Source organism: Chlorocebus sabaeus, chromosome 7 (assembly GCF_047675955.1).
Source record: "Chlorocebus sabaeus isolate Y175 chromosome 7, mChlSab1.0.hap1, whole genome shotgun sequence".
NCBI lineage: Eukaryota > Metazoa > Chordata > Mammalia > Primates > Cercopithecidae > Chlorocebus > Chlorocebus sabaeus.
In genome coordinates this window covers 126,146,359-126,173,365 of record NC_132910.1, presented here as the reverse complement: position 1 = coordinate 126,173,365, position 27,007 = coordinate 126,146,359, and the positions used below count along the sequence as shown (strand labels likewise).

General features: G+C 37.9%; 1 pseudogene; it reads right to left on the bottom strand.

Annotated features, from left to right (window-relative positions):
• Window positions 1-15,509: 15,509 nt before the first annotated feature.
• Window positions 15,510-23,350, bottom strand: LOC103236556 (tRNA-splicing endonuclease subunit Sen2-like; annotated as a pseudogene).
• Window positions 23,351-27,007: the final 3,657 nt, after the last annotated feature.

Sequence of the window (27,007 nt, the reverse complement as noted above, 5' to 3'; positions counted from 1 at the left end):
AGCTACATAAAGGGTGGATCTTCCCCACTCAGTTCACCAATTTGCACGCCAGTCTCTTTGGGAAACACGCTCACAAACACACCCAGGAGTAATGCTTTACCAATTCTCTAGGTACCCCTGAATCTGCTCAGGTTGACAGCCAAGAAGATAGGGGTTGACTTTTCCCTCAGCTCCCAGCCTGGGGGCATGTTTTTCACCTGGGGAGCAGCAGTCTAGCAAAACTATTTCTCATCCCCTGAGTCCCATGTTATAGAAGCTGTATTATAGGTAGGTGAAGCCGAGGGGACCAGTTCTCCACCCATCCTTTAGTTTAGGGCAAAGCCTCTACTACAGGCACAGTAAACTGTAAAGAGTCTGCCACAGTTGCTCCAATTCCAGCTTGCTCACTGGGGCAAGTTTCTATGCCAGGAGGGAGTGCTGGAATAACTACACTAATATCACACACACAAAACAAAATTTTAATTGAAACATTTAATAGCAATAAAGGGGAATTTTTAACATAAAGAAAGCAATCCATCAAGAGGCTGTAACAACTATTAACATACATGAATCTAAAAATAGAGGTCAAAAATACATGAAGCAAAAATGGACAGAGTTAAAGGAAAGAGACAAAATTAAATAATAATAGAGACTGCAATACTTTATTTTGATAATTATATATATGTGTATGTGTGCATGTGTGTACATATATATACATATATATATATATATATATATCACTCCACACAACAGTAGTAGAATACATATTTTTCTCGAGCATGCAGGGAACATTCTCCAGGATAATTATATGTTAGGCCATAACAAGCTACTCTCTCTATATATATACACCATACATATATATGGTATAAACCATATATATGGATTTAATCATGCATACTTCTAGGATCACAATGAAATTAAACTAAAAGTAAATAATGGAAGAAAATGTGGAAAATACATAAATACATGAAAATTAAAACAATAGACTCTTAAATAACAAATATCAAGATAAGAAGAAATCATAGATAAAAATATCATAGTCTCATAGCTCTTTCTGAGTTTGAGGAGATTAAATAAAATGTTTTATTTTCTTTTATTTCTATTTGTTTATTCACTTTGGGCCATTTCTGGAGACAAAATGGTTGTTATTTGTAACAATTTTTGTAAAAGTTTTTGTAATAATTTTTACTTTGGAGTTTTGCTGGGAGTGGGTCTGCAGATTTCTTCATTCCTTATGTCAAAAGTAAAACTCATAATTTTCTTATAGATGATGATACAGTTTTCATTTGTTCTGTTTTTGTTTTTGATACAGGGTCTTGCTCTGTTGCTCAGGGTAGAGTGCAGTGGCACAATCATGGCTCACTGAAGCCTCGACCTCCTGGGTTCAAGTCATCCTTCCACCTCAGCCTCCCCAGTAGCTGAGACTACAGGCACGCACCACCATGCCTGGCTAATTTTTATGTCTTTTTTGTAGAGATGGGGTTTTACCATGTTGCTTAGTCTGGTCTCAAACTCCTGACCTCAAGTGATCCACCCACCTTAGCCTCCCAAAGTGCTGGGATTACAAGTGTGAGCCACTGTGCCCAGCTGATAGAATACTTATTGATTGCAAAATCAGTCAGTGCTGAGAAAGGAAAATACTTGTGAGGCCATCTTACTGAGGGCTGTTCTAGATTTATTACTGGGCACAGAAAGCTTATGGAAGTACCAATCTGCCAGTTGTGTCACAATAATGCCCTTGTGATAGCTATTTGAAGAAACAGGCTTAGGTTGGCAATTTGAGAGGTCTAGTGGCAAAGCGCTTGAGGTTCTGGAAACATGTTCAATAGAAGGCAATTAAAATATCTGGTGGGCAGTTTATGGATGACTAACAAAGCAAGATTGTGTTATAGGCCTAAATTACCATAATGTGTGCATAAAGGTAGGTATCTTAGTTCATTTTCTGCTGCGATAACAGATGACCACAGACTGTGTAATTTATGGAGAAAATGTATTTATTACTTATAGTCCTGAAGTCTGGAAAGTCCAAGGATATAGTGCTGGCTCCTACTCAGCATCTGGCTAGGGCCTTCTTACTGCATCATAGCATGGCAGAAAGGCAAGCAATCACTAGAAAGAGAGGATATGGAGCCAAACTCATCCTTTTCGCAGGGGCCCACTCCTGTGATGACTGCAGAGCCCCGCTGGCCTCATCATTTCTTGAAGGCCCCGCCCCTTAATAGTGTTAAAATGACTAGTTTCCGACACATCAACTTTGGGGGCATACTCAAAACACAGCAGTAGGTATTTATTTATTTATTCATGATTTACTTAGAGACAGGATCTCACTCTGTTGCCCAGGCTGGAGTGCAGTGGTATGATCATGCCTCACCGCAGTCTCAAACTCCTGGGCTCAAGTGATCTTCCCACCTCAGCCTCATGAGTAGCTGGGACTGTAGGCACATGACGCCGTGCCTGCGTAATTTTCTTTTTTGTAGAAATGAGATTTTTACTATGCTTCTCAGGCTGGTCTCAAACTCTTGTCTTCAAGTGATCCTCTTACTTCAGCCTCCCAAGTTGCTGGTGATTACAGGTGCAGCCACCACACCTGGACAGCACTAGTTATTTAGATTTGAAGTCACTGACTTCACTAATTCCACATAAAAATTCCTTTGGAAAACATACCTTAGGGCAGTAGATCAATTTTACAAAAAATACCGTATATTTACAATGTATTGCCTATTGGATAGTCTAGGCCAGATATTAAAATATGACACATGGTCATTTCTAAACTTATTAATTCGGTGAGGCGTTACAATTAAAACTTTCTAATTCTGGAATCAATATGAGTCTGTATAACAAATTTTATAAGAGCCTAGAAAATGATCTCTCTAATTATCTAAGCTGAAATAAACCAAAAGCATTTTTGCCTAAAGAAAAGGCACATGTAATTTATTTAATGTATTTTGTATAATTGTTGGCAAACAAGGTCCTCTTGCAATGCAATCATCCATAATAGTAAATGTATTATAATCATTATTCCAGATCACATTTCTTTAATAGCTTCTTTAATAGAAAATGTTTTGTTGAAATGATTTGAATGAGCCATCTTACCAAATCCACATTTTGAGTACTAAAAAATGCTTTTAATTACGATTTAATTAAAATTACAAAATTTCCTGTTATGGTTATTTTTATGTGTCAGGGATGCCCAGATATTTAGCTAAACATTATTTCAGGGTGTGTCTGTGAGGATGTTTCTGGATGAGATTAGCTTTGAGTGGACTGTGTAAAGCAGATGGCCCGTCCTAGCATGTGTGTGCATCAATCAATTCATTAAGGGTATAAATAGAAAAAGGCAGAGGACAGGAAAGTTCACCTCTTTTCCAACCTGTTTTAGCTGGAACACTGGTTTTCTTCTGCTCTCAGACTGTGACTTATACATTCGAGTGCCCTAGCTCTCAGGTCTTCAGACTCAAACTGAACTATACCACTGGCCTCCATGAGTCTCCAGGTTGCAGATAGCAGATTTGTGACAGAGCCTCCATAAAAATATGATATATATATTTTTTTAAAATAAATATCAATGTTTATATAAAGGAAAAAATTACATGGTTTATTAGGCTGTTCTTGCATTGCTGTAAAGAAATACCTAAATCTAGCAATTTACAAAGATAAGAGGTTTACTTAGTTCATGGTTCTGCAGACTTTACAGAAAGCATGATGCTGGCATCTGCTCACCTTCTGGGGTGGCCTTAGGAAGCTTACAATTATAGCAGAAGGTGAAGGGGAGTAGCTGTCTTACACAGTGAGAATGGAAGGGAAAAAAGGAGGGTGGTGGGGGAGATGCCACACACTTTTAAATGACCAGATCTTGCAAGATCTCATGCACTGTTGCAAAGGCAGAACCAAGCCATGAGGGATCTGTGCCCATCATCCAAACACCTCCCACCAGGCTTCACTTCCAGCACTGGGAATGAGACTTCAACCTGAGATTTGAGTAAGGAATAATATACAAGCTATACCACACGCCTCCTTATCACCAAATATAACATCTTTCTATTAAACATCATATAATTATCAACATTATTATGCCTTACATGCACTTCAAATAATGTAAAGCTATCTATCTGTCATCTATCTATCTATCTATCTATCTATCTATCTATCTATCTATCTATCCGCTATTGGTTTTGTTTCTATGGAGAACTCTGACTAATTAATATATCTTCCATTTGTATAGTTGGCATATTGGGATACCTAAAGAAAAACGAAGTAACTACATACTTAAATTTTATTTTTCGAAGATTGTATGAGGCTTTTTGATCTTCGATTTGTAGTCTTTATATTTTTATATATCGCATTTTTCAGAGAACATGTTTAACCCAACTGGGAGCCCATTACCGTGGTCTAGACAGGCCCACAGACATGTAGTTTTTCAGCTGGAAAATTGTTGCCTTTTGAGCACAGGATCATTTTGACATAGAAAGCCTTGCAAATGAAAACTTGTGAGTATATAACTTTTAGATATTCTAAGGCAAAAATGCAAGTTATATGTATTTTTAATCTTTAAACGGGCCTAGATCTGGCAAGTAAAACATCATATTTTACTTGATTAATATGTTTAATTACATATATAATTAGATGTCTGATTATATATATAATTTATTAGATTTATTTATTATATTTAGATGTTTGATTATCGATTATATAATTTATTATTATAATTATTTGATTATATATAATTTGTCATAACCTTGTATTAAAAATAATTTCAATTTATTTTATGGTTTGGGAGTGTTTCTCATTTATATATCTATAGTGACTAAATATATATTAGTTTTTCTTTTATATGTTTGTTTATTCAGTATTACAGAACACATATTCCTAATACCATACGGAATAAAAAATTTTCACAGCAGTTTTTAACTTGCATTGTTTGTTTTCCTCTTAAATTATATGAGTTTACTAGGACTCATAAATACCACAAATTGGTGGCTTAAACAAGAGAAATTATTTTCTCTGAATTCTGGAGGTTAGGAATCCAAGATCAGTCATCGGCAGGTTTGGCTTCTGCTGAGGCCTCTCTCTGCTTGCAGATGGGCTCCTTTCTGCTGTGTCCTCACGGGCCTTTTTTCTGTGGGCACACATCCTTTGTGTCTCTGTCCAAATTTCCTCTTATGAAGAAACAAGTAAGATTAGACTACGGCTTACCCTAGGAGCCTCATTTTACTTAATCACCTCCTTAAAGACCTTACAGCAGATATAGCAACATTCTGAGGCACTGGGTATTAGAACTTTAATTCATAAATTTTGGGGGAACAACACTGAACGCATAACATAAAGTCATAACATAAAGTCATAAAGTCATAACATTGTTTTACTATGTATAGCCATTTGTAATATTTTAACCTATTTTCGATTTTAGGTCAGTCAAACCAATTAGAAGAGTGGAAATCCAGGCACATACATCCTAGTGTCAGTCACTCATTAGTAAATTTATTTAACATTTTCTGATATTTCAGACATCCTACAAGGAACTTTAAGAAATCCAAAAACAATACACACATAGTATTTGCCCTCTAAGCATTTACTACTTAGAAAAGAAAATAAGATATAACAGAAGTTGTGTTACTTGGACAAAGTAGTGAATGTCTTTGAGTTGTGCAATCAGCTTATTATGCATCATCCAGGAAAGAAAGACTTCCTTGGGGAGATCAGAGAAGTCAATAGGGTTGGATTTGGAAAAACAGTCATTATGCTGAAGCTTTATTCACTGCTAAATCCAAAACTTTACACCATTTGAATGGATGCACATGGTTCCACTATCAAAGGGACAAATGACTGTAGGTGTTATACTCTTAAAGTGTGATGAGTAAATGGCTTAAGAAAAAATAAAAGGAGATATTACCTTCCTTCATGGCATGTCAGTTTCCTGTGCTCAGGAGGCAAATAACTCTGTAGAAGTAGTCCAGGGACAATTGCCTTTTGACAGACAAAAAGCTAAAACATTGTATGTGTTTATGTGCATGTGTACAGTTACATGTGTGTGTTTTTAAAATCAAACCCTGAGAATATATTATACAATAATTATCCTCCATTGCTTTTTCTTGTTTTCCTTATTCTGTAATAAAATAACAAAATATAAATGAGATTGATATAACTTTGTTATTTAAGAGCAACTGCAGGTTAAGTACTTGTCTACTTCACCCTGGTAAACCTACAGCAGGTCATTTCGTCATAGACTTCTCTTTCCACTCTGACAAATTCAGCAGTTCTTTGATTTCTTTAACCAGATTGTAAGTACCATTTAAAGTACTTTTTCAACAAAAAAGTGTTCCTTTTCATTTTAGAGTGTATACTTACAATTGGCTAATATAGTTTCATGTGCCTTAACTGCCTCTGATGAGGTTGTATCATTTGCTGGAAAATAGATACTGTTTCAGGATGGTTAAATGACAAAAATTTCTGAAGAACCTGAAAACTTGAAACTGGGGGTCAGTAAATCAGCATGCTGACTCTAACTGGGACTGTAAATTCAAAACGGATATTGCTTACTCAGTTTCTTCAAGTCTGCATAATCTCTTGCATATCTTTGGCCATACGTATGGCAGTCTCTTCCCTCTTCCTCTCTCTCCCCTTGTTTCTCTGCTTGGGTGTTGTTCAGTTTAACTAGCAAGTCTGCGGTGCTGCCTGTCCAAGATCATGCTTTTCTATCATCTCTGTATTTCTTTGTTTTGTTTGTTTGTTTTTTGAGACTGGGGTTCACTGTGTTGTCAAGGATAGACTTGAACTCTTGGACTCAAACCATTCTACCACTTCAGCTCTAAGAAATTGGGACTACAGGTGTGAGCCACATGTCCAGCTCATCTCTGTGTTTCTTAATTTACACATTTTATTCTTATGAAGACAGCTTGACTAACTCATAGTAGGTTGTAAGTTGATTTACCTTAGATAACAGGTTTTTAATATGGTTTTATCTTCTCATTAGAAAACGGCATAAAACATATACATTTGGCAGTATTTAAAGCCCTTATACATATTAAGAAGCATTTTAAATTTTTTGGTGTTTTCTAAGATCAATTAAATATTGTTTAATTAAACCCAATCTCTAAAATATCATTGTGTCCGGAATTGGTTCCTTCTGGTGGGTTCTTAGTCTCGCTGACTTCAAGAATAAAGCCGCGGACCCTCGCGGTGGGTGTTACAGTTCTTGAAGATGGTGTGTCTGGTGTTTGTTCCTTCAGACCTTCAGATGTGTCTGGAGTTTCTTCCTTCCGGTGGGTTCGTGGTCTCACTGACTTCAGGAGTGAAGCCTCAGACCTTCATAGTGAGTGTTACAGCTCATAAAGATGGCATGTCCATAGTTGTTTGTTCCTCCCAGTGGGTTCATGGTCTCACTGGATTCAGGAGTGAAGCTGCACACCTTCACGGTGAGTGTTATAGCTCACAAAAGTAGTACTTACCCAAAGAGTGAACAGCAGCAAGATTTATTGCCAAGAGCAAAGGAACAAAGCTGCCCCAGCGTGGAAGGGTACTCAAGCAGGTTGCCCTACTGTCTGGGGTGGCCAGCTTTTATTCCCCTATTTGGCCTCACCCACTTGCTGCTGACTGGTCCATTTTACAGAGCTGCTGTTTGGTCCATTTTACAGAGTGCTGATTGGTGCATTTTTACAGAGTGCTGATTGGTGTGTTTACGAACCTTTAGCCAGACATAGAGTGTTGATTGGTGAGTTTTTACAGAGTGTTGATTGGAGCATTTACAACCCTTTAGCTAGACACAGAGTACTGACTGGTGTGTTTACAATCCTTTAGCTAGACAGAAAAGTTCTCCAAGTCCCCGCTCAACCCTGAAAGTCCAGTTGGCTTCACCTATCATCATGATTTAACTTTGCATCTTAAGTGTATTTTATGACTGCAACTGAGAGGAAAGTACAAATGCATACACTCCCATTTCGCCCTAATGTTAATGTATTTTTTCAAAATCTTCTGAAGACATACCATCTCATACATCCTAGCCCATGTTCACAAAAGTCTAAAGAAAAGTGGTAAAGACAAATACTATTTGTATAGACAAATACTACACAAGTTAACTAGCTAAACAGTATAAAGTTCAGATGGTTAGTAGCTATGAGAACAAAGACATTTCATGCAATACTCCAATTTTGTTGGAGTATTGACTATTATCTGCATTTTATAGATGGGGAAGCTGAAGCTAAGGTGGAAACAGAGTATACAACTTTTAGGAAATACAAACAAAGCAAAATTTCGACCATAGCATTGAAATGTTCGATTAGTATTTCTTAAGGGAACATAGTGCTTGGAAGATGATTACTAAGTGACTTGGTGGATGAGTTGTCTAATATTTAGCATGCAATTACACTTACATAAATTCTTATCTCATTTTTCCATGGGTACACTTCCTGTAAATATTCCTTAAAATTTTGAATTTTAATAAAATCTTGAAAAAGGAAATTTTAGTAAAATACTATTCCTTAGACATCTTTTCAAATGGTACAATTTCTTGGAGTTATCTGTGGGATTCAAAATTGGGTCTAATTCTCTAATTAGGCCCTAATTGTTCAACTGCAATTTTTCTTACTTTCCCGTGCTTTGCTCAATTTCACTGACAAAATAAACAACAAAACAAACTGAATATTCCTTGGACAGTTTTCAATCCATGCTATTCTCAGTTTGGGTAGAAAAGCTGCAAGAATAGTTAAAATAAGCTCCAGTGAAGCACTTACTCAACGTGAAAAAACAATGCTTTCAACAACAGAGAAATAAAATTTCAGCTTATAAGTCTAAGTGATGTTACTGTAACAAGCAATCTCCAAAATGTAAGTGGCTTAAAACAACAAAGGCTTATTTCTTCCTCATGCTGTATTCATCCTACGTAGAGGTGGCATAATGAGTTGTACTCATCTTGTAATTTGAGAACCCATCTTGACCACTGCCAATTATGCTGGAAATAAGAGTGATCTCTGGTGGCTTTTGTACTGGGGACTAAGTGCTCAGCCTGGGGTGGTGTCTATTACTTCTACCTTCAACTCATTGACCAGAATGAATCCCATGCTGTCATTCAGCCAAGAGGAGACCAAAATTGTAAGCCTACTGTGTGCTAGATATTTCTAGAGATGAACACTAATGACTATCACAATCAGAGAGATATTTAGGTAAGTACTGATGGTATATGCCTTCTATAATAGTATTACAAATACTTTTAAATAGAGCTGTTTGAGTTACGGGGGTGGAGGGATTCAGCCTGACACTGATGGAACTTGGAGGGAGGAAGGGCTATGGACCCCTTTGAAATGAAAATTGCCTGAATGCAATATTGATTATTTCTGCATGCCTCAATATTAATATGTGTAAAACTGACTTTTCTCATATTCTTAGCTCAATAATTAAAATGAAGAATCCTGCTTGTGGATATAGCTATCTAGATTCTCATAGATATTCAGAACCATATATATGAGGTTGGGCTGTTTGTTTGCTATTACCCACAATAATATATTTTATGGTTTCTCTGACATTGTGTAATTCACACTCTAGAGAAAAGGTGCTTTAACCATATTTTTAAGGAAATACAATTTGCAAGAAACAATTGCTGAACAGTTGATAATTTCACTGTGTGTCAGATTGCTTTTCTCTGGTATTATCTTTGTTTACCTGAGAAGGAACCAAAGAATAAGAAAATAAATGAGTATCTGAAGGTCATACAAAGTCACTGCTAAATCTATTTGAAAGTGTTTCTACAGGCCGGGCGCGGTGGCTCACGCTTGTAATCCCAGCACTTTGGGAGGCCAAGGCGGGCAGATCACGAGGTCAGGGGATCGAGACCATCCTGGCTAACACGGTGAAACCCCGTCTCTACTAAAAATGCAAAAAATTAGCCGGGCATGGTGGCGGGCGCCAGTAGTCCCAGCTACTCGGGAGGCTGAGGCAGGAGAATGGCGTGAACTCGGGAGGCGGAGCTTGCAGTGAGCCGAGATTGTGACACTGCACTCCAGCCTGGGCGACAGAGCGAGACTCCGTCTCAAAAAAAAAAAAAGAAAGTGTTTCTACATATATAAAAATTTATTAATAACTAGATATTGATTTTCATCATTAGAAGGCTTATGTGTAAGAATTTAAATGCACCACTCTTGAAATTGTTATGACATGTCTGTAGTTTGTGTATATAATGGAATCTATGATTCCTGTGTGTCTTTCTGTTGACACCATGTAAAAAAAGTTTTGTTCCTCGTTGGATTTATTCTCTAAAATGTTATAAAATTCAATGCAACAGGATGACATTGCTAATAATATATTATGCAAATTAAACCTCCAGTAACAGTCTGTGTATATGAATCAACAGAGGCAACAATACTCTGCAATAACTTAAATCAATTTTTGTCATATTTCTCTTCCAAAATGAAGACACATTTACTTAAGCTGAATATATACACTTATTTGATAAATGTTTCAAAAAACAACCTTTAATACCTTTACTCAGTCTTACTCTACCAGTCTAGTAAGGGTTTGCAGTTGAAGATATATGTCTGTAGCGGGTGCTGCTAGCTGCTCAACAAATTAATATTTGCTTGGGGCTCATAATTAGAGTACATATGCCAGCTACCCATGCAGTCAGGTGTGGCCATGCCACTGAGTTTTAGCTAAGGAATGGGAACAAAAGCAGTATTCCTTCCGGGACTGATTCACAAAACACTTTTGTGTATACTTCTTCATAGTTTTTCTCTCTTCCTATTGAATCAGATAAAGATAGCCTCTGTTACACTGAAAATCACATGTTGAAGATGGCAAAGTCTTTGTTAGTTGTGTTATGTAACGTCACAAGGAGGAAGACTCAGCCTACCTGAAACACTTACCCAACATTGTTCATGTCAACATAAACTTCTGTGTATTTGAGATTTTTTTGAGGTCCATTTGTTACACTTACTGTAACTAGTGTTATCAATTAATGTCATAACTCATAATTTAAGGTGAGATGAAAAAGAAAGTAGAGTAAGAGTGGGGACAATAGCTTAGTGAGGAACAAGCCAAAACCCCACATTATAGTAACATCTATACTTACTATGAGAAGATTTGGTCATAAGATGACTAGTCATGCATGAGAATCAGAAAGTCTGACTACTAACTAAATCACAGTATATAAAAATGAATGGAAACAATTTCTTGGGATTATGTGTGATTATTTTGCTACTAAGGTTATTCAGGGAATTATCTTGCCATGAAACTTGAAGAAGTAGATAATAAAAAAGTTTCCCACAACTTTTTGGACAAATACCTTGATAACATTTCAGGGTTGTTTTAACAATCCCCAATATATATACTGATGCTATCACACCAGAGTGCAATTTAGTAAAAATAATCTGGAGGAGGTGAAATTAAATAGTTTAGCTATGTGCTTCTCTATTGTTTTAACTTGATAGAAGGACAGTTATAATAATATGTGGAAGAGTTATAACAACAGAATAATATGTGGAATATGTAGCTATTCTGTGAAGGGCAGTTGAAATCACAGGCATATGCCATAGCTGATGTTTCAGTAGGGTTAGTACCCTTTTATGAAAACTGAGAATTCTAGCAATAGGGGTCCAAATATCACAAGGCCTTCCACTCTCCTCAAAAGAATGCCGAAGGAAGACTACATTTTATGGTTTAAGATATTTGTGTTTAAATGACCTTTACATGTTGATAAAATCTCATGACTTTTGGACACTGAGGTTAGAGGGGAAAAAGCCTTACATCATAGGAGTCTATATAAAGTCTATAATAAGCAAATTATGTAGCTGCATGTAATTCAGAACATACAGGAAAAAAAAAAAAGTTTTCTTTTTGTCTCAATTGGTTAGTTGCTAAGGAAACAGGTTTAACAACATTGATTTATTTTTATCCTCTATCTCACCTATTTTGATGTTCTACAGTAAGTTATCAATTCCATGTATTTTTGAAAGGTCACCTATCCCTCTATATGCACAAAATACTAGTTAGCTCAGCTATTTGTGTATCTGGTAAGGATAGATTATATTGAAGTTGGAATAAGCATTTGCATTGTAATGATTGCTGCTTTTTTCCTTCTTAATGTTGAACAATTTCAACTGTTTTTAAAGGGCACACAGCTCTAGCTATTTTCATGGCAGCTATGTCAGACTCATTCCACTCAGGGTTTGGCAGGTCAGCAGTGTATTTTACGTATTGGAATGATTTGCTTTACGTATTTGGTGCTATGTTTTCCACAGACCTGAAGTTCTAGTGCTGCTGTAAACAACATGATGTGATTGCACAAAACTGAACAAGACAGGCAGTGATTCAGACACTGGCAACATGCTGGAATCACAAAATTCATTTCCTTACATCCAGTATCAAACACTGGAAAGATAGAATTATGTATACAATTTTAAATAATTGGAAATGAAAATATGATATACTAAATATTCATAAATTATTAAAGAAGTTTTAAAACTCAGGTTGATGGCCTCCACTTAAAATCATAATTTTAATGTTTGAAATTACCATTTGATACATACCAGACTTACATAATTGAATCAGTTTTCACAGGAAATAGAATTTTAAGCAAGAGTTTTAGCTATTAGAGCAAATTTCACCGTGATAACTTTTATCACTCCTTCATCTGATCTTCGTTGAAGATGAGTTGCATGGATCTATTTCTGGGCTCTCTACTCTCTTCCATTGATTTAGTTGTCCGTTCTTTTGCCAGTACCTCATTGTTTTGATTGCTGCAGCTTTACATTAAGGCTTTAGGTCAGGTAGACATAGCCCTTAGACATTTTTATTCTTCTTCAATATTGTGTTGGCTTTTCTATGTAATTTGACATTCCGTATAAACCTTAGAATCAGTTTGCCAATATTCACAAAATAACTTGCTGGGATTTTGATTTGGATTGCATCAAATCTATAGATAGAGTTCAGAAAAACTGACCTCTTGACAATATTGAATCTTTCTATCCCTAAATATGGAATATATCTCCATTTTAAAAATTCTCTTTGTTGTATTTTTAATTCAAATTTCAATTATTTATTGCTGGCATGTAGGGAAGCAATATACTTTTATATATTAGTCATGTATTCTACAACCTTGCTGTAATAGCTTATTAGTTCCAAAGTTAGTCTTCTTTATATTGATTTTGTAACTGTAGTGAATTGCTATGCAAATGTTAGCTATTATTATTTGTATAATTTTTAAATAGGGACAAAAATACGTCATGAAAATCTTTCAGTTTTGTAATGAAGGTAAAAGGAGTCCATACTATCTTAGATAAATATTTATTTAAGGTATACTTTATCAAATGCAATATGCTAAGTGTTGTTCAATAAAATAAAAATGTACTGAATTTCATTTGAAGTATTTTCAATACAGCAGAAACAAAGGAACATACTATTTGAGTTATCTATCACTACATGACAACTCATCTGAAGCCTTAGTGACTTAAACAACGATGACTTTTTTTTAATTAGTTCATGCATTCTTTTGCCACATGTATTAGGCAGCTGTTGAGTAAGCTGGGCTGAAAAGTTCAAAACACTTCTGTCATGTGTCTGCAGAGTGGTGATAACCATAAGCCAGAGCACCTCATTTCTCCTCTAAGACGTCTCTTATTACAATTGTTGTACAACTTTCCAGTGTTTCCCTATGGATGCTTTTTAGAGCACCCAGGATAGCCTGGGCATTCTTTTTGTATAACAGCTGCATTCCAAAAGAAAATTTCTCAAAAGCAAAAGCTCAAGAACCTACTACTAAGAACCTACCAAGTATCTGCTTGATGAGATACACTAGTAGGACATTAACTAATGTCCCATTTTCAAATAGTAGTATAGCCAAGTTTAAGGTCAGTGTAGAAGAACATGAATACAAAAAAAAGGTATGAAGAGAATTAATGTAACAGTCAATCATATGCCTGTAACTACAATGAAAAGCAATAAAGGACTAGAGTGGGATTAACAGGGCAAGAGTGATTATTTCTCAGTGGGGAGCAATGTAGACTCATGATAAATATGACATTTGAGATTGGTAAGATTTCAAATTACATGTCCGATAAATAGCATTTCAAGCACTGGTAGCATTTCAAGTGGAAACACTATGCACAGAAGCATGAAAATGCAAGACCTCATTGTGTGATGAGAATGCATTATAGCCAATGAGAAATAAGGGTAAGAGTCAAGATCTGGAGATAGTTTGGGCTATGTTTAGGAGTTTGGATTTTATAATGTAATACTATTTCAGCAGAAGAGAAGCATGAGCGTGCAAATGAATTAGGACATTTATCCTAGCAGCAAAGTAGAGTTGATTGAATGATATTATTTGTTCAAAAATTGGAGGAAGAAAAATTCAAAAGTCAGTGAGAGGAAGTAAGAAGTATTGCATATTCCCTATAATGCATCCAAACTTGTTCAAAATTTGGCTACTCTGATGTGAGAAAAAGAAGATTCAAAATTTTCTGGGAGGCGTGGATTGGGAGAGATGGGAAATCATGGTAGATGGGTCCTGACTCCCAGTGATGTTTTCAGTACCCATTCACAACACAGTTTAAGTACTGTTCCTCTTAACTTGCTTCCAGCATGACTATATGGATAAATGGAAGCCCGCACCCAGGGACTCGCGAAGAAGAAATGACTTTGTAATTTTTTTCAAGTAACAAAAGGAGGGGCAAGATACATATTATGGTGAATTATATCCATGTGGGAGAAAAATTTAACAAACAAAAAGCAACTCTGTATATAGTCCTTTATCCTTTAGTGGGAGGGAGAGACCCTACAGAAAGAGAATGAAATTACAGGTTACATATCCAAGGCTGTTTTTCCTAGGAAATATGGGAGTAGATAGAGGAGGTGGGGCTGGATGCTCATGGAAGAAGCAAAGGGTGACTGGCTTACCAGCCTGATCTCCTCTGAGAACCAAGACTGGTGTATATATTTCAAGACAGCTACAAATCCAGTTCCTAGGTTTTAGTGAAGACGATTAAGAATAGCTGAACAAAACATCTTAGAGGTTTTAAAATTGAGCCAAGACTAACTCTGTGAGGGAAGAAAAATCAAGAGGCTTGAGTTATGAACTTCAAGATGGTTAGAGAGGACACAGATTAGATATCGTTTCTCTTTTTCATGGATGATTTCTCACTATGCAAGAATGTTACAGGTAAAAAATTTTAGTATTTATACCCATTCTTCTGAAGAGAGTTGATTCCCTGAAATATTTGATTTGCTGAATGTGGTGGTGAGTGGAGACTTAGGAAGGTGAGAGAGGAAAAATGTCTCAATTAAATAACTGGAAGGGGCTGATCCAGTTGTTGAGGAGGAAAAGAGGAACAGGCCTGACTGGGAAAAAGCTGGGGAAAGGAAAAGCAGAGAGAGAAAAGAGGGAAAGAGAGTAGAGAGAATGATAAAGGAAAAAGAAGAACTACTTTATCCGGGAGAGAGAACAACATAGAAAAGTCACAACTGGCATAGCGAATATAATTATGAGAGGAGGCCGGGCACGGTGCCTCATGCCTGTAATCCCAGCACTTTGGGAGGCTGAAGCAGACGGATCACCTGAGATCAAGAGTTCAAGATCTGCCTGGCCAACATGGTGAAACCCCATCTCTACTAAAAATACGAAAATGAGCCGGGCCTGGTGGCACACACCTGTAGTCTCAGCTACTTAGGAGGCTGAAGTGGGAGAATTGCTTGAACCCTGGAGGCAGAGGTTGCAGTGAGCTGACATTATGCCACTGAACTCCAGCCTGGGCAACAGAGCAAGACTCCATTTCAAAAAAATAATTGTGAGAGGAAAAATATGCAGGTGAGACATTTACAGAAATGATTTTGTATGCCATGCATTTGACCATTCTCCTCAACCTCATCAAGAAATTTTTTCAAATTATATTTGAATTAGTATTTTTATTCCTTTTATTTCTCATTTATTTTAAATGTAGCCACACGAAAATCTGGTGGTTCAATGATAGCAGGAAATGAATGTGCTAATTTCATCTCACATCAGGGGAATCAATAGATACTATTCCAGGCTTGGCATTGATAGTCAAATAAAGACGAGTTATACCACAATTTAAACACACATGGGTATAAAAATATCTTAAAGAAAAGAGTCCATACATTTTAAGTAACAGAAAGAAAAACATAACAGGAAAGTAGGCCACATAGCAAAATTAAAGAAACAGCATGATACATAAAAGTGCATAAATTACATAACTGAATTAAGATATATATCAGTTATTAAAGCAAATCTAAATGTCAAAATCACCAGTAGAAAAGTAAAAACTCGGCCCGGTGTAGTGGCTCACCCTTGTAATCCCAGCACTTTGAGAGGCCGAGGTGGGTGGACCACCTGAGGTCGGGAGTTTGAGACCAGCCTGACCAACATGGACAAACCCTGTCTCTACTGAAAATACAAAATTAGCTGGGCGTGGTGGTACATGGCTGTAATCCCAGCTACTCGGGAGACTGAGGCAGAAGAATTGCTTGAACCCAGGAAGTGGAGGTTGTGGTGAGCCGAGATTGTGCGATTGCACTCCAACCTAGGCAACAAGAGTGAAACTCTATCTAAAAAAAAAAAAGCAAAGAAAAGTAAAAACTTTGAGGTTTGGCAAGCAAAATGTAAAATAAAATAAATACATTATTTCAAAATAGAATGGGTATATCCCTGTTACTCATTGTGAAAATCTGAAAAATGAAAAAAGGACTGGTAAAAGTTTAACAAGAATGTAAACAAAACAACCTACAGAGGTTAAAATTTCTACGCTAATGTCAGAAAAAGGAAAATATTAATATCAGAGAGAAAATTTTTCATTAAAAATAAATTACATAAATCATATAATAATAATTCATGTATTCTGTAACAATGATATAAAAGTCTCAGAGCTTTTCACATTTTTTTGCCTTAATAATTGAGCAAAGTAGTTATCAATCAAGACTTGTTTAAAGTGTAAGAATAAATTGATAGAAAACAAATAGCAATTTTGAAATTTAGCTCAACTCAATTAGATACAAAAACTACAAGTATAATCAATTTATAATTTTCTTCCTGGAAATCTTAGCCAATGTAATGGGAAATATTAAAAAGTAAAAGAAAAAATGTAAAGCCTACAAGAAATTAAATACTACACAATTCAATTACTGGAAACCCATGACGATGAAGTAAACATTAGTAAGCACTTTACAAATTGTATAACTGATTTAACAACAAAACCAGAATTTTGAAATATGTGTCAATAAGCATATCTGACTTTTATAAAACACATACAGAAAATATAAAAAGAAGATTGGAGAACCATCTTCCTTATTAAAATGACCTTTAGAACTAAATGTATTTTCCAAAAAAATTTCCCCAAGGTTTGTAAGTATAACAATATTTTCTAGAATTAAGGGATTTTAAAACTGAATAAAATGATCTAAGGTACATTTGGAAGATGATTTTAATTATTTTTATTAAAGTATCATCACTTCTTAGAACTTAAATCCTTAGAAATGACAGAGAATAAGTATTTATTAAAAAGATAAACAAAACCTATAACTATCATGATAATCAAGAATAGCTTCATGTAGGGAGGGGACCAGCAACTAGGGAAAAGCACTTGAAGAAGGAAGTTTAGTAAATGGGATGAATATGAGGAACATAAAACCCCAGAGAACTGCAAAACTTATCTCAGGGGCTGGGGGCTGCAGAGGTGTCTCAGGTTTAGATGTGGGAGACATGGAAGCAAGAAGGTGATGGCAGTGACGGGCCATCTAGAGTGGCCGCTGCCACCAATGGCTGCAGTGGGGAGGTGTGAGCAGTGGCAGAGGGAGTGGTTACAGGAGCAGCAGTAGTGGCAGTGGGAACACTGTGCCCTGCACCCCCAAGGCAGCTGGCTGCACCGCCCCCACCCTCACACTGCTACCCCAGACCCAGAGCCTCTGCCACTCTGGATCCTGGCCCGTGTCACCCCTCTCACCTGACACTGCTGTGGGGCTGGCACAGGGAGGAGGCAGAACTGGGCCCAGGATGGTGCCACACTCCACAGAACCGGCGGGAGTCAGAGACAAGTGGAGCACTCCCAGAGCCGGTTGCCCTGGGGGGCTGCCTCAGTGGGGCTGGGCCGAGCCACTGCCAGTTGGGGAGCAGTGAGGTCAGGCACAGAGGGGTATGCAGAGAAAGGCCCAGTGTGGACCTTGAGCACACACCCCAGGCTGCGAGGAGGCACTGCTGGGGCTGCCTACAGGCTCCACGGAGCTGGCAGGAGCCCTGCCCTCCAAGGTACAGGACCTGGCATCTCTGCAGTCTGCACCCTTGGGGGCCTGGGCAGGTCTCCCATTCCCCCACAGGCTCAGGAGTATCTGCTCCCACTCCCTGGCCTCTCCCCATTCCTGGCGCCCACTCTGATCTTGGGGCAAGCCGGGGAGCTGTCACAGCTCAGCGGGGTGTGTGCATCCTTTGGGCAGCACTGACACCCCAACCCACTGCTGCCATGGCCCTCTCCAGACTTTGGGTGCTGACGAGTGGTGGGGTTGGGGGAGGGGAGGGAAGCCGAGGCTTGGGGGCTGAGGGTGGCTCAGCACTGGCTTGCAGGTACCTCTTGGTGCGAGCAGCCTGGGTGCTATGAACAGTTGCAAGAGGCAGACAGGCTCCTGGGTGGAAGGCAGTGGGTCGTGGTGAGGGCCCACCTTCAGACCAGGGAGGGCCTGAAGGGTGGGGGCGGGGCTGCCAGTATTACAGAATGGAGTGGGAACTTGCAGTGCCCTTTCCAGTCCCACCCATGGTCACCCATGGACCAACTGGCATACACTTTCTCCCCTCTGAGGCCCATAAAAACCTCAGGCTCAGCCAGGGCAGAACAGATGACAGGACAACCAGCTGTGGAGGAGCTACCCTCTCAGCTGGACACACTGGCTGTGGAAAGGAGCTGCCCCCTGTGGGTCTCCTCTGAGCTGTTCTATCACTCAATAAATCTCCCCTTCATCTTGCTCACCCTCCACTTGTCTGCATATCTCATTCTTCCTGGTTGCAGGACAATAATGTGGAACCCGCTTAATGGATAGGCTAAACGAGCTGTAACCAAAACAGGGCTAAAACATACTTCTTGCTTGCCACATTGCCAGTGAAGAGAAGGAGAGAACAGCTGCAGCCCTTTGAGGACCCCAGACCTGGGAGCTCCCCAAGCCAGAGTAAAGATTCCCTCTTTGGGGCCCTGCAGTTCCTAGCATCTCTAAACTTCCAGGCACCACCATGTTCCCCAGTACCAGCTGGGGAAGCTGCTTGCAGTGCACCTGGTTCAGCCACAGCCTCACAGAGAGAGCCGGCACCTGGAGATGCCCATGCTGCAGCAGCAGCTGGTGTATCTGACTGTGTAGTGGCAGGATCCCATACTTGCTCACACACCCCTCACTCCTCCACACCTGACTCACACTCTCCTTGAAGGTGTGGGATCCAGGCTGGTCGCATGAGCCAAGTGCAGCCTGCCATGCCAAGTGGGTGGAACAAGTCCAGTGGGCCCAAGAAAAACTTGGGCAAAAGTACCACCAGCCACAGATTTACAGCCAGAAAAGCAATACCCCCAAATCCCCTAACAATGGGAATCTGGAACTGTAGGTGATTTGAGGAGAGAGCATGTTAAAAACTCTCTCACTTTATGTCACTGCCATTAAGTAAGGCTTTCGAGTGAAATTATTTTTGTACTCTACCCTCAATAGACAGAGAGAAAAGCCGTAACTGTCTACTCTTTAATTGAGGACACTAAAGTCTAGGAAGCTGCTTCCCAGAAATCCAGTGACTTCTGGGGGAATGGGCACTCAACAGTTGGTGTTCAGATGGGCTGTTGGCTCACCCTTTCCCACAAACCTGTCATATCCGTCTTCACCATCACTAAAATGACTCAGACTTTACAGTTACAAAAAGGGTAGCTGTGTATTACAATTTATAGTGTGAATATCATTACGAATCGCTCTCTCTCTCACACACAATTGAAAGAGAAGCACCAAACTCATTAATTTATGACAAAGTAACATTGTTGATAGAACAAAAAAAATTTGTAAGAAATGCTGTTGTTGCATTTCTTAAATGTTCAGGGAAACAATTGAATCCACATTTTACGTTCCTCTAAGTCCATAATGAGTTAGTAAATTAAGGTAGGATCTTTGGAAAATATGGCTAATATGTTGGGGAAATCATATGGGGGATGATCAAGGAACAGAATGGTGCCTTGGCATCTCTGTCAATGAGATCATTTCTGGGCTGTGAGATAGTAAATTAACCCAGCACAGCACTTTCTAAATTATAACAGGGTGCCATTCAGGATTGAGACTTTTCACTTTTTATGGGAAAAAAATTCTTTTGGTAAAGCTAGAGGGACCCTCCAAGATCATTTAACACTTTTATAAATTGTTGTTAAAGGATCATTTTCCATTTTATTAAAGAGAAAGTCAGTCTCAAAATCACTATGTTAGTTAGGACTCAGAGTTAGCTACTGTAATGAAGAATGAAATAACTTGATGGGTATTATCATGGAAGAGAAAGAAAAGTGAAAGAAGGTAAAAAACTTATACATCAATTTTTCCTTTGAGAGGAAATTACTACTCTCATTTTAGTGCATTTTCTTATATTAATTTTTCTATGTAAGTATGTTTGTGCATTAAGTATATTTGTGTATTAACTAAAAATTATAAATGTTATACTTTCTATTTAAAAGGATTATACTATACATATAATTTTATATCATAGATTTTTCAATAAATCTTGAGCATATGTATGGCATTAACATTTTTGGTAAAATCAATTTTGAAATCTATCTCATATTTCCTCCCTCATATATACTGCAATTTACTGAGTCATCTTCCCAGTGTTGAACATTTAAATTTCATCCAACTCTTCAGTATTATTATTAATGGGACAATTAATATTTTGGTTCATAAGTCATCATTTAAATTTGAGATTATTTAGTAGTATAGCTTCCTAGAAATAGAATTATCGGCGTGGAAGATTTTATGGTTCATGATTTATATTGCCAATTTGCTGTTCTGAAAGTTTGTAGCAGTTTATACATCCACTGATGCCTAACATGCTATATATTCTTCACAAACCATTAATTTAATAATATTTGAAGAATTTATTGATTGAAAGCTAAAAGGGGATCCCCTTAATCTTTGGCTTTTCACATTTTCTAATCCTTCATGAGCCAACTTGAAAATTTATATTTCTTCAGAAAGTGGTAAAATTGTAGATAATCCTGTTTTTTTTTTTTTTCACCAATTAAACAAAGACTTTTTAATATTTTGCTAAATGTTAACTGCTTTCATTATGTCTCTAAACATTATTTCACCACTCATTGTTATAACAAGTTCAGTGAAGATATGTTTATCTAATATTGTACAATATTGTTGTGTTCTGTACATAAACATGCCTACGAATGAGTTCATTTGAGAATTAAATAATTAGGTAACTGATGTTTTAAAGACTTTGTGATACAGAAATCCTCGGTAGATATTAAAGAGATTTTTAAATGTTTTGAGCTATTGGTCAAAGTTCTTGGATAAGCTGAGACATATAACAATTTTTTCAACTTAAAATAATGGAACATAGATCTTGTAATTGCTAAATCTGCTAACACTCTTTTGGGAACAGCTTAGATGTAAGTAACGAGAGATGCTTGTGCATGAAAGTGCTTCATAAACTGTACTGTATAAATGTAAACTACTATAATCTTCAGGTAAAATCAGAGAAAAAATGTCCCTGCTGTTGGAAGAGTCCTCTCAGGATTCATCTACTCATCAGCCCAACCTCCCCAGTGACTGGAGGAGGGCACAGACTAAGGCCAGAGGCAGAGGCTCGGGATTGGAAGAGGCCAATGCAAGGGCAGAATCTGCAGGCCCAGCACAGGACTCTTTCTCCTCCCCTGTGTAATTGATCTTTAAAAACACTGATCGCTGTCTAGTGCTGGGAGCACGAGGCCCTTTAAAACTTATAAATTAATGGGGGAGTACAGTAAAAAAAAGAACTTTCTACCTAGCCCTCAATAAATAGTTGTTGGTGAAATTAGAAATTTGAGGTGGAATTGTTCAAGTTCGTCTTGGTCACTCCTCTCTCGTGAACTTTAATTCTTTTCATATACTCTGGTGACTCCATTTCCTTGTCAATCATGGTAGAGGATTTAATGAAAGAGTACAGTATGAGTTCCTTGGAGACATTAATGGAAACTCTGCTCAAGGCAGTCAGGGACATCTAACTGAAAGGCCTGCAGAGAGAGCCTTCAAAATGCTCATCAACTTGCATGGTAAGCGGAGGGCCTTACCAACATAGCAGTAAATCTGTCCCGTACTTGAGCACCACTTTGGGCACCAGCTCTTGCTTAGGAAGTAATGGTAGGCCATGTAGGTGGTCCTGAACGTGGGCTGAACTACAGTGAAAGCTTTCCAGAGCTTCACTATCGTTAAAGGCTCCTTGTCATAGCAAATACTTAAACATTCCAGAGCATAGACCTGGAAGAAGGCCTCCTCTGGGCTGAGTCGCAAATACTCAAAGATCCTAGATGGATTTCTTCTGCAGATTCGTCTCTTTCTTTGCACCAGTTCCTCATTTGGGGCATCCTTCCTCTCGCTCACGCACACTCGGCTTCCCGCACCAGCATGTATTCGTGGTCAGGCCCTCCGTCCCCAGCATGCAGGAGACCAAAATGCTGGCTGCTGTCCTCACGGTAAGGGCCACACGGGAGGACGAGAGCATCGTGTCTGCAGGAACATACTTGGGGCAGAGGTGAAGCGTCCTCTCCCACGCTTTCCTCAAAGCCGTCTGTTGGTGGGTCGCGCCCAGAGCCCTCCTGCAGGCAACCTATGACTCACCGGGATCACCCATAACACCTGACTTTCCGGAGTCCCCGGTTATCACAGAAGGTCTCTCTCCTACCGCTGTGCCTTCCATGTTGGGAACCATTCCAGAGTTAAGCCCATCATGCATTTAAGCCTGTTCATTCCTTTTCCCAGAGGGACGCTCCAGCGGTTTCATGTAATCCTTGAGGATTCTGCTTACTGTACTCTCTCACCCTGCCCCTGTCTACGCATCAGCTCTGCCACCCACTCAACACTACGCTGATACTTCCCTGATGTGATGATAGGCATGTTTGTCTTCATATCTTTCCATTTAGCAACCAGTTTAGGATCTGAAATTGTGACGTTTGGACGGCTTCTTGAAAGAATACCTTTTCCAAAAGAACCTTCCCCATAGAGCTGCTCAGTGTCCTCTGCATTCCTCACAATCGCATTGTTGTTAATCATTTCAGCATAGAATATCTTGAATTCTTTCTGAGGATCATGGTCCTGACCAGAAGGAATCGGCAATGGAGACTCTTTAAGTCTCACACATTCTTCGTTTCCTGTTTGAGGCATGGAAAACTACTTCTGCCATTTTTCAGAGGAGCTGTTCTTGGCCCCATGCACTTGCCGTTCGATCCTTCTGTTTTTATCTGACCCTGAATTTGTTCTCATTACTGTTTTTATTAACACAGATTAATGACTTAAATATTTAAAAAAAAAAAAAACTCAAACTGTAAGAAAATAAAGTGAATATTTATCTCACGACTAAATGAGAAAGGAAATTATAACTATAGATAAATAAACCACAAAGGAAAATCCACATACATGATTTTAAAATTTGTAAACTTTATATAAAACAAGTGACAGTTGGGAAAAATGTAGGTCACTGATGTCGTTAAATAATAAAATGTAAGCATAAGTGTGTAATGCATAATATATGTCTACACATCCTTGAATTTAACCCAAAGCAGAGATGTATTCATCATTCTATTTGTTAATATTTTCTTATTTTCTCATTTCAACTTTTATTTTTATTCTTTCTATTTCATCTACTTAATCCTTCATATACTATTACATGGCATAAATATATTTCCCTTTTAGGTTGAGTAGACTGTTTATTATTAATTTTACACTTATCACCAAAATTTTTCTGAATATTTCAGTGTCAGCTATCACTTGCCTGAAGATGATAAAATGAATAAACCAGAAGCAAATGCAAATTAGTAGAGAACCTAGGAAAAAATATAATTTTTTTCTCAGTCTGTTTTTGGCATACCTGCTTATCATTTTGATTGCAGAGTGAAAACATATATGCAATCATTGTAAGCCAGCAAAACTTTTCAATGTATTTTAAAATGAAATGTCACAATATTTTCTCATATTTCTGAAACAGTAACATGATTTTGAGGTGTTTTAACCTATATAAACCGTTTTGAAAAATCAATATGTTGCTTATAAGATATAGCTAATATTTGGCCTTGGTTTCCCAAGATAATGTATTATTACCGTAATATGATGAGGTATGAATTTCTGACAGCTATAATTGAATCTCTGGCTTTTCAATTCCAGACAAGGTGAGAAAAAAATAATTGTGCACTTACAAAGCTTTTAAAATTGCTTTTTGAATTATTACTTTTTTGGCTAACAATATTACATTGAGTAGTTCTATGACAAAAATTTCAGGGGCTGTTTAAAAATATTTAACATTTAAAATTCTATGCTAAAGAATTGAATTCCAGCTACAGTATTTTGTCATGCTTATCTCCTTAATATACTACATTATTTAGGATATTAACAAGAATTTAACATGTCAAATACAAGACTCATAAATTACAACACAACTGACTTTTAAGTAACACAATGATAGGGTTGAACGATAGTTTGGAAATAATCGAATTCAACTTTGGGATAAAAAGGTTTAGTAGCCATGTCCTCCAACCAAGGGCATCCTGGGGAGAAACTGCCTGAAGTCACCTAGTAAATGTGCTTCCTGTTGCTATTTTCTGTGGAAAGGTAATGGACAATTCGAAGCTTTAAGATGCTTTTTAGCAAGGTGTACATGCTCTGTTTGAGTTGCTTATGGCAAACAAACTAGGAAAATATGGATTTAAGAGGCATGGTCCATTGGAAAATGCCATTTATATGAGTATAAAATAGAGACGTTTCAAAATTAAAAAGGTTTTTATTGTGTAAATGATACCCTGAATGGCTCACTTAGAGACCTCACATATTAATCTGGGCTACAATATGTACTCTTACATCAAGGAAAGATGTAGGCATTTGCTTTAGCAATACCAGAGGTTTACATATTTGCCTGTCTCACAGTCACCAGTACCCATCACATTATCTGTAAAAAATGGCATCGGGTAAGAGATGTGATTCAAGTGAGTCTGATTTTATAATTCTACCTTCTGTGTCATTTTTAAGCCCTTTATTCACAATTGAGAACAGAAAATCAGGGAGGTTATGTAACTTTCCTGTGGGTCCTCTATTTGTGCAGCAATGAATCTCATTAAATGTGTGACCCTGAATAAGTTACTTACTCTTTCTATGCCTCAGTTTTCTTATCTGTTACTAGAAATTATAATAGTACCTACCTCATAGGTTACTGTCTAGATTAAATAAGCTAAGTTATGTTAATGTAGTTAGAATATTTATTGGAGCTATAGTAAGAAAGAGGTGTTCATTTTATGATTTTTTCCAGCATATTAGATTGGTATAGTTTGGAACTTAAATTTTGGGTTCCTGGCCCATCACTATCTTTGTATATTGGGTTTCATACATTTCTCTATTATTGGAAAAGAAAATGATAATAAGACAAATAATTTAAAATATTCCCTTAATTTTGAAAAACAAAAAAATTTAGAAATTCTCTTTTTTAAGACTGTACAACCAATGCTTTTGAATAATTACTGCATAGAAAAGAATTTTCAGATTCTGTAATTTAGAATATACTCATCACTCTATGTTCAAATTCGCTCTTGCTTCTGAATAAGTGCAATGGAAATTTAATAATGGTGATGGAGAGACCATCTCTATTATAACTGATTTGTAAATTTTGACATTTGTATTATGTGGGTGAAATGTTTTAGGAGTGCTCTGTGTCTATGTATTAACCTTTGATTGCTTACTATATGGCAAATGCTTTGCTAAATGTGTTTGCATAAACTCATCTCACTCAATAATGATGATAACTCTAGGAGATAGATATTATAATTGTGCTTACCGTGCAGAAGAGGGAATCAAGCAAGGAATGTTTAGTAGCTGCTCAACTTCTTGTACCTAACTAGTGATTTTAACTGCTATTTAAAGACCAGTAGTCTTACGTGGTGACGTCTCATAATTCTTACTCAATGTACCATACTGAGCAAATAACATCCTCTCTGAGCCTCAGTTCTCTCCTTTATAAAATAGTATTAAAGCCGGGCGCGGTGGCTCAAGCCTGTAATCCCAGCACTTTGGGAGGCCGAGACGGGCGGATCACGAGGTCAGGAGATCGAGACCATCCTGGCTAAGTCGGTGAAACCCTGTCTCTACCAAAAAATACAAAAAACTAGCCGGGCGAGGTGGCGGGCGCCTGTAGTCCCAGCTACTCGGGAGGCTGAGGCAGGAGAATGGCGTGAACCCGGGAGGCGGAGCTTGCAGTGAGCTGAGATCCGGCCACTGCACTCCAGCCTGGGCGACAAAGCAAGACTCCGTCTCAAAAAAAAAAAAAAAAAAAAAAAAAAAAATAGTATTAAAATTAGATAATTAAAGTACTTAGTGTAGTGCCTGATATACAATTATAGACTAACAAACTAATTTTAAAAATGTAGGTGGTCAGCAGCACGCGGTGGCTCAAGCCTGTAATCCCAGCACTTTGGGAGGCCGAGACAGGCAGATCACGAGGTCAGGAGATTGAGACCATCCTGGCTAACACGGTGAAACCCCGTCTCTACTAAAAAAAATACAAAAAACTAGCCGGGCGAGGTGGCGGGCGCCTGTAGTCCCAGCTACTTGGGAGGCTGAGGCAGGAGAATGGCGTAAACACGGGAGGCGGAGCTTGCAGTGAGCTGAGACCCGGCCACTGCACTCCAGCCTGGGCGACAGAGTGAGACCCCATCTCAAAAAAAAAAAAAAAAAAAAAAAAAAAAAATGTAGGTGGTCATATAGACGTTAATGACAAAATTAGAAGGAGTCAATCCTGACCTATTGAAGATCAATTATTGTTACAGAGTTGAAAGGAGCACTTACAAAGATGAGAATATTT